This window comes from Halichoerus grypus, chromosome 14 (assembly GCF_964656455.1).
Source record: "Halichoerus grypus chromosome 14, mHalGry1.hap1.1, whole genome shotgun sequence".
NCBI lineage: Eukaryota > Metazoa > Chordata > Mammalia > Carnivora > Phocidae > Halichoerus > Halichoerus grypus.
In genome coordinates, this window is record NC_135725.1 from 79,366,886 (window position 1) to 79,375,473 (window position 8,588).

The 8,588-nt window shown below is 49.2% G+C and overlaps 1 protein-coding gene across 1 annotated transcript in view; it reads right to left on the reverse strand.

Annotated features, from left to right (window-relative positions):
* Positions 1-8,308, reverse strand: part of BRINP1 (BMP/retinoic acid inducible neural specific 1) — a 170,443-nt gene extending 162,135 nt beyond the window's left edge. Inside the window, exon 1 of the mRNA XM_036090482.2 lies at positions 7,888-8,308. The gene's annotated coding sequence lies outside the window, so the exon portion shown is untranslated. The remainder of the gene's footprint in view (positions 1-7,887) is intronic.
* Between the last annotated feature and the right edge of the window lie 280 nt (positions 8,309-8,588).

Here is an 8,588-nt window from a genome sequence, read left to right on the forward strand (position 1 = left end):
CTTAGAATGCAGACGTGTGAGCTGACCACTTGGAAGCAATCGTATGTCCTAGATGTCTGCCCTTCCTCCATCTGAATCAGCTAGGAATCTGTAAACTCGGCCATTCCACGTTACCCCCAGGATCCATTATTTCTCACTGAGGTTCCCACTGGCTCATTTGCAGGACCTTTGAAAGGCTGGATGAATTATATCTCAGAAACCCCTCCGGGCCAGTATTGGGTTAACCCTTACAAAGGGTTCTAGCTGTTCAGATGGGTCATTTATTTGGACCCCCGCTGTTCCAACCTTTGCAATTTACACAAAAACGATTGCATCTCGCTTTTGTTAATTGCCTTATGAATCTACCTCCTCACCCGGGGGGCGGGGGGGAGATACAGTCTCTTAGCTTCTCCTAAAGCGGCCCCGACATCGTTGTACACGGCTCCACACCCTGTGAGAAAATCTCCGCACACTGGGAACAGGATTTGTTCCAAATGATCTATGTGGTGTCCGCACCAGGTTGCTATTCCCATATGTGGCCTCCACTGGGTAGCAGACAGGCCCAGTAATTCACCCCTCCGAACTTTCTCACACCCAGTCTTGTCCAATCTATTCTCCTTAAGGCCACCTGCAATCTCCAAAACACAGTTCTTTTGAGATACAAAGGTTCCCCCTCACCCTCATATGAAAAAAAGAAATTAATTTCACTTTTCCTCAGCCTCATTATCTTCTTAATTGCCTTCTTGGCCCCCTCAGTAGCAGGGACTGTCTATGGATTTCTAGGCAGCCTTTTTAGGCTACTGCGTTCCAGGAGGACAGTGGGTTTCATGCTACCACTTAATCGCTCTGATGTGAAGAGTTACAATAGTGGCACATCTCTCCTACTCAGTCCCTGTGTCTGGAGTCACAGTCTGTGCCCTGAGGTGTGACTTCTGTTCGATTTGCTCATTTTTGAGAAGATATCTAAACATTATGATGAAGCATGACCATCATGTGCTGTCTCTCCATGCCCTTGCAAGAACTTTGTCATGCAATATTTCATTGAGCTGGGGCAAGTCCCTTCAGTGAGGCAGGCCACTATCTCAATTTGCAGAAGCCAAGCCCAGAGAGGGGCAGATAGGTTCTTAAGGTGGTCCAGAAATACAGGGATAGGAGCCGGGACTAGAATCGGGTGCCCTGAGCCCCTGTGCTCTTACTACGTGACATTTAAAATGAATGGAGACAGAAAATGAAAAGATATGTTCTCTGATCTCCAGACCTTATAGTCACCGCCATCTTCCTCCTCCTCACCCCCATCACCCCCCGTGTCTTCCTCTCATCTTTACCTTCCCCAAACTCTCGTAGACTTCTGAAATGGCAGTTGTCCATCTACCATGAATGATCATTATGGATTTGCAGACCTCCTCTGTTAGATTGCCAGCATCTGGCAGGATTCATCACGGTCTCCACCAAGCCCTTTTGTTCAAGGCCTTTCCCAGACAAGATACCCAATAAATATCTGCTGATCCAAAACGATGCCAGCTTTTGTTTTACCAGACTTCATTTCAACTACCTTCTCTCCAAGTATTCATTCTCTTTCTCCTTTTCTATCCATTTCCCCCTCTCCAGTTCTTCCCCTCCCTTTAGAGCTGCGTGCGTCCAGAGTGTGCAGCACTCAGAGCAGGACTAGAAATTAAGATGAAACGAATGCACTGAAATGACGGATTAAAAATGGACAAGATGAGAGGCGCGTGGGTGGCTCAGAAGGTTAAGCGTCTGACTCCTGGTTTCGGCTCAGGTCAGGATCTCAGGGTCCTGAGATAGAGCCCGGATCAGGCTCTGTGCTTATCGGGGAGTCTGCTTGAGATTCTCTCTCTCCCTCTGCCCCCGCCCCCCAAGCCCCCTCGTGCACGCATGCACTCTCTCTCCCTCTCAAATAAATAAATCTTTTTTAAAAAATGGACACGATGGAAACCTGTCAAGGGCACTTGATGCTGAGCTCCTGTCTCTTCTCAGCTCTCCACACTCTTCTCAGCTCAGTCCTCAGGCTCTCCACTCCCCAAGCAGGGACATTTGTGGGGGGGAGGGTGGATGGCTGTGGAATTCTAGACTTTTTATTCCTGCATCTTTTACAAGGCCTTTTGATCTGGCCCCACCTACCTTTCTTATTTCCATCTCACGACATTCTCTTTCTCATTTGAGAGCTCCAGCCACAGGATCACTCGGCTCTCCTAAGCTTGCACATGTTTAGTGACTTCATCTTTATTGTCTGCCACACGGCTGGCTTCTCCTCACCTAAACAGCTCCAGTGCCACGCCCTCAGAGAAGTCTCTCCTGGCTGCCCTATCTAAAGTTACATCGTCCACATTCCTAATTATTTGCATGGCATTTACTATGACATGAAGTTATTTTGCTTATCTATTTGTTTACCCATTTATACCTATCTCTCCCCATGAGACTCTGAGCTCCACGAAAAGAGGACCATGTTCATACCACATCTCTGATGTCCAGATCTGCGCTACTCAATATGGTAGCCACTCATCACAGATAGCTACTGAAATTGAAATTAAAATTAAAATTGGATTCAATTAAAAACTCAGTTCATGGGGCGCCTGGCTGGCTCAGTCGTTAAACGTCTGCCTTCGGCTCAGGTCGTGATCCGGGGGTCCTGGGATGGAGCCCCTTGTCAAGCTCCCTGCTCAGCGGGGAGTCTGCTTCTCCCTCTCCCTCTGTTCCTCCCCCTGCTCATGCTCTCTCTCTCTCTCTCTTTCTCTCTAAATAAATAAATAAAATCTTAAAAAACAATAAAAACAAACTCAGTTCATCAGTAACACTAGCCACATTTCAAGTGCTCAGAGTCACATGTGTTTAGTGGCTACCATATTGCACAGCACAGAGAACATATCCATTACCACAGAAAGTTCTACTTGATAGCTCTGGTCTAGAGCAATGCTTGAAAAATAGTTGTCACTTAATAAATATTTGTTGAATAAATGGATGAATCAGTGCTCCTTTCAATCCTTACTCAACTATAGGTCACCCTCGCCCTTTTGTGGCTTCTAAACTCTCTAAGTGTGACCAACTAAAGAATGCCAAGAGAACAAGATCCAGCTTGTCAAGGGGCCCAAACGAATGTTACAGGACACAGAGCTGTGGCAATAGGGCCTCCCGAAGTAGAGTATTTGTGATCATATGATTATGTTTCCACAATATGGGAAGAACTGATAATTAGAAGAGAATTATATTTGTGTTGTATGATTTCAGAGACTTACGGACAAAAGGCAGATTTCGGGTCACAGTGAGAAAACATTCCAACAAAGCTCTCCCTATACAGCATAGGCTAGTTTGTGTGATAATGATTTCACCGTTGATAAAAGTACTAAAAATGAGATTGAGTGGATATGCGTTATGGGTATCACCAAAAATTCTTGAATCCTTGAATAAGGAGAAAGGTCTAGTTAATGAGAAACCTTAAAACACTGAGATTCTTTGATCAAATGGCTCCATGACTCCTTCATAACATCGATTTCAAAGAGTTAATATGGTGCCCCGAGCTATACTAAAATCCACTGAACAACCCAATCCCGTTGGCCATCCACAATGGTTACCATTAACACAGTGGTCCACCAGAAAGAGCAGAGATGTTGAAGCAAGGGGGATCTAGGTTCTAATTCTAGCTGTGCTGGTCACGTGACCTTGGGCAAGGGCCCTAGCCAGCATGAGTTTCACTTTCTTCTTCTATGAAAGGACTGTATCTGCCTCACTGGGTGGAAAGGAAGATTAAATGAGAAGAGAACTAAAGACCCTGGAACATAGTAGGGCAAAGGTCACTTCCAAGTAGGACCTAATTTCACCTGTCTGTATCATCATTAACATTCCTATATTGATGGTATAGGCGGCATGATTCTGAAGCCATGATTGTATTGCTTTGCATGAACATGAAACAATTATCGGAAGGAAAAAGAGTAAGAGAGCGAGAAAGATGCAGCTATTATTGAGACTGGACTCAAGATGTAACAGCAAACATTCCCAGAGCAACTACTAGGTGTCAGTCCTTGGGGATAAAAAAATGCTCTTACCAAGACCATACTGAAGAAGGCAAACTAGACATATTTCCACGGGGCTATAAAATAGGGGAAATAGAGACACAAGCTAAAATAGTGTCTCAGACAAAATTATATGAGAGAACAGGGGAGAAAGAGATTTATTCCAAAATAAGATTTTGGGAAGACTTCTTGGAAGGGTCATTTGAGCTCGATGTTAAAAGGCCAGTAAGTTTTTTAAAAGTAGAGGCTGAAGCTGAGAGACAGAGGAAGGAGAAAGGTACTCCTTGCAGAAAGGGTTAGAATAGAAAACAACAAGGGGGATTATTTGGAGAATGACATTTGAAAATTTGTCCTCTTCACGTGACCCCCATTTTGTCTTTAATATGATTACCAGAAGTTCAGTGGCCAATTCATTATCTTTGAATTTTAGCAAAGGGAACAAGGGGAGAGAAGGGCAGGTTACGTCTAACCTTAGAGGCCTGTTCAGGTGATAGTACTGGTGATTCATCTAAGGAATTGGGAGGGAACAAGCTAGAAGATGTCAATCAGAAAATGTCTCCTCACACAACCGAAGGCCCTTTGGGCAAAGACCTTCCAGAGAAACGGAAGACATTGTAGTCAATAGCATAAACTCTTGCAAGCACTAAGACATTTTATTTGAACTGGTCAGGGGAGAGGGTATTTTAAAGTCCCCACCTGTACCATTTCAAATATATTCATTGCAGCTTGAGCTGGGCCATGGAAACTCAACGGGGGCCCAACAGCTGATTTGGAATCTCAGAGCTGGTTCTCCTTGGTTGAAATGGAGTCACAGCTCCCCCTTCTGGGAGCTAAAGCGCCATCCAGCCTCGGAAAAGCCTGCGTGGAAGGCTCTATTGCAGATGGGCCTGAAACCCCCATGTTTTTTTCTCAGTGCTCGCCGGCACCCCAAACATCGAGGAGTCTGGGAACACTTTTACGATGGGCTTGGTTCTGACTTCTCAAGAACCTGTCCCTCACAGAGCTTTCTATCTCCCCTTCCCTGGGATGATGAGTCCCGGTCTTCGTGTGGGTGATGCCTTTTATATAGGGGAGCACAATTTGGTGCGGAGGTTGAAATTCCCTTTTGGGGAATATGGCAAGCAGGGAACGTTTCTAAATCCGTGTGTGCACATGTGTGTGAGTGCATGTACACATGTGTGCTTGCGCAAGTTCCGGTGACTGCAGTATGTATCACTGTATAGGGCAAGAGTCTCATGAATACGAAGAAATTAATTTGCCTGAAGTATTTGCATCGGTAAATGGGTGTACACTTGGCTCTCTGGAAGGCAAAGTATTCCTTAATAAAGAACTCAGGTATAGTCCAGATGCTCTGCTGGACTCCGTCTCCCGGTCATAATCAGTACTGGGTCCTTGCCTGTGTGTAATTCTCTGTGTGTGTCTGTGTGTGTGTGTGAGTGTATCTGTCTGTCTGTCTAGTGGGGACAGTGATTAAAGCATTGGACCCTTTCTCTCCGGGGTCATGTTTCCAGATGGAGCAGCTCTGAAATGAGAAGTCTGCTGAGGGATGACAGTGATTGTTTTAGGTGGGAGCAAAGTGGCCGGATGAGAATAGGGAGCAACACACAGTCCCTGGGCAGTGTGGTGGAGTAGAAAGGACATTGATCCAGGTGTCAGGCAGCTAGCCTGGGCAGACCATGAACTTGCTAGAGAATGTTACGGAATTCTCCTCCCCTCTCTGGGCCACAGAGTCCTGCCTGTCTGTTCTTCAGTATTCCTCCAGCTTCAATTGTCTACGAATTGGAAAAGAGATAAAACGAGAGCAGTTCCGAACACAGGGTCTCCTCCTCTGATTTCACACCCCCCCCAAAAAATGAACCAGGGAGCCCTGCTCTGACATGAGTTTCTCGAAGCAGATTCCTTGTGGCCCTGTGAAGGCTGCAGCCTGAGGTATCAGCCTCTGGCTGGAGACTCGTGTGTCTGCGAGTGTCTGCAGGTAGCATCGTCACCCACCCGCCAGGGCAGGTCCTTGCAAACATGTTTGCTTTTATCTCTCCCCAGAAGACACACACACATATGCACACCCACACGCACGTGCGCGCACACACACACACACACACACATAATTTTAAAAACACAATTATATTTCTACTTTTCTTTTCCCCAAAAGGTCTTTTCAGTGGCTCCTTGCCGGCCAGGTTGGACGAGAGGCTGTCCCGGCATCTCAGCCCTTGTCCCCCACCAGCCTCCATGCCTGACGGCAGAAGGGCTGCCTCTTTTTACCTTGGGAAAGTAACAGCTGCCGAGTCTGGAAGCCATGCTAACAGCAGTAAAACTCAGCATTTTTTGCTGAGTAGGGCAAGCCTTGAAGAGGCAGCCGGGAATCAAATCGATGGTTGGCCCCAGAGTCCAAGCCCAGCAGGACCTAGCCAGGGTAGCACAGGGACTTACCAAGAGAGCCTCCTAGGAGGTGGAGGAAAGAGGAAAAGAGGGATTTGACCCACAGTCTTCCTTACTGCCATTCTCCACACAGCCCCCGTGCCCTTGGCAGTATTTTGGAGCCAAGCAAGGGATGTGAGGTGCAAATCGACAGCAGTTTAAGTCAATTACCGCCACATTCTGCCATGAATTCCCCACCCACAACCCTTCCCAAATTGTAGATCTCCCTCAGTACTGAAACACACACACACACACACACACACACACACACACTCTGCTCTCCCATTTTCCTCCTAACTCCAATGGAGCCATGAGGAGGCACAGTTTAGGAAAAGATTCTCTTGGGGCTTCCCAAGCCTCTCTGAAATAGGGTAGGGAAGGAGGAATCTCTTAGGAAGTGCCCCATTCATCTCCTTCCATATTACCCAGAGCTGCCCCCAGATGAAATTTTCTCTATTATCTGTGTAACTATCATGGATGAGCAGGTCCCTGACGACTCTTCTCCTTTCCCTTTAGGGGGATCCATGCAAACTTGCCCAGATCCTCCCCAAAAGCACCAGTAGCTGGAGGTGCTGTTAGGCTCTTATGATGACAAACGGAGAGGTAGGGTAGACTCTATCCCAGACTCGCCAACCCCCACACAAGGAACCCACCGCTGACTTCTCCCTTTCTCTTTCACCCACTACCCAGTGACTCCAAATTCCCATCAGAATCCTGGAGCCTGCCCAGTGTGGAATTTAAAGTGACAGCATGTCATTGCCTCAGGGTTTGGCCATTTCTCTTTCATATTAAACGGTGAGTCCAAGTATACCAGGTCTCCATGGTTTGGAGGAATTTTCCTTCATGGGTACCAGTATTGGGCTAAATAAGGTGCCATCCTTATCCCCAGAATGCTCCCCAAACCCCAAGCCCAGAGCACCAAGAGGAAGTCCACAGCGGGTTTCCCGATGGCTACGTGATCCTATAGTAAGGATCCCATTCCATGTAAGCTGGAGAGACCTAATTAAAAAGACACACAAGCGCACACATACAAACACATACGTACAAACATGCACACACACATCGCGCCTTAAGTAGGTTATAGGACCTCTTTACCCCCTCCCCTACACACACACGAACACACACACACACAGCACAAACACACGCATCAAACGCAAACGACGCTGCACACGCAAATACACACTAGCACCACATCAAGTTCCCACCATGGTACACACGTCGGGAGCGCGCGGGGAGCACACACGCCACTTACTAAAACCCGCATTTAACCCTTGGCGCCCCAGAATACACAGCCCTCCCCCTCCCGGGAACCTGCGAGGACTTGGAGGCGGCGGGGCGGCCGACGGAAGAGCCGAAGGGTGCCGGGAGGGGGAGGGGCGGGGCGCGCGGGGGCGCCCCGAATGCGGTCCGGGGCCGTCTCCAAGGGCAGCGGGGCTGCCGGGCGCTGTGCCCGGCGCCGCCTTACCTGGAGTCAATGTCCGTCTTTGGCGGAGAGCTGCGGAAGGGCGCTTTTTATTCGGCTCGGTGGGAACTTGGGAGAGCCCGGCGTCCAGCTCGCATACCGGGAACGGCGCGGGGACTGCAGGCGTGGGGGTACCTGGCTCCTAGCAGCCTGGCTCATACTCAGCCGTAAAGTCCCCTTCGCTGGTCCCGAGGACAGGCATGAATCCCGGCTCCGGAAGGCGGTCACTACTCCCTCAGCCTCCCGGCTCTCTCGCTCTCGCTTTGCTCTCTGGCTCGCTCGCTCTCTCCCTCTCTCGCTCGCTCGCCTGCGCTTTCCTCCTCCCCCCCGCGCCAGATCAGTTCGCAGCCGTGGGGACCCGGAGCGAGGCGGCCAGCGAATGGAGAGGGAAGTCCAAGTGCGCGGCGGTCTCCGGGCGGGGAGCAGCGGAGGCCGGGCTACGCTGGGGGAGGGACTTACCCGGCGACGGGCGAAAATGAATGGGGGAGCGGCTGCCGGGGGCGGGGAAGGAGGAGCCAAGAGCCGGGGTTTATTCTGAGGAGTGTTTTGTACATCTTTAGGCGGAGGAGGAGAAGGGAGAGGAGGAGAGAAGAAGGCCTTCTCCGAGGGAGGGGCAGCCTGGGTGGGCTGAGGCTGAGCCACTGGGGAGCCTCGTGGGTCTGGGGATAGGGTGGCGTGTCTCCGTGTATGAGCACCCAAAGGGA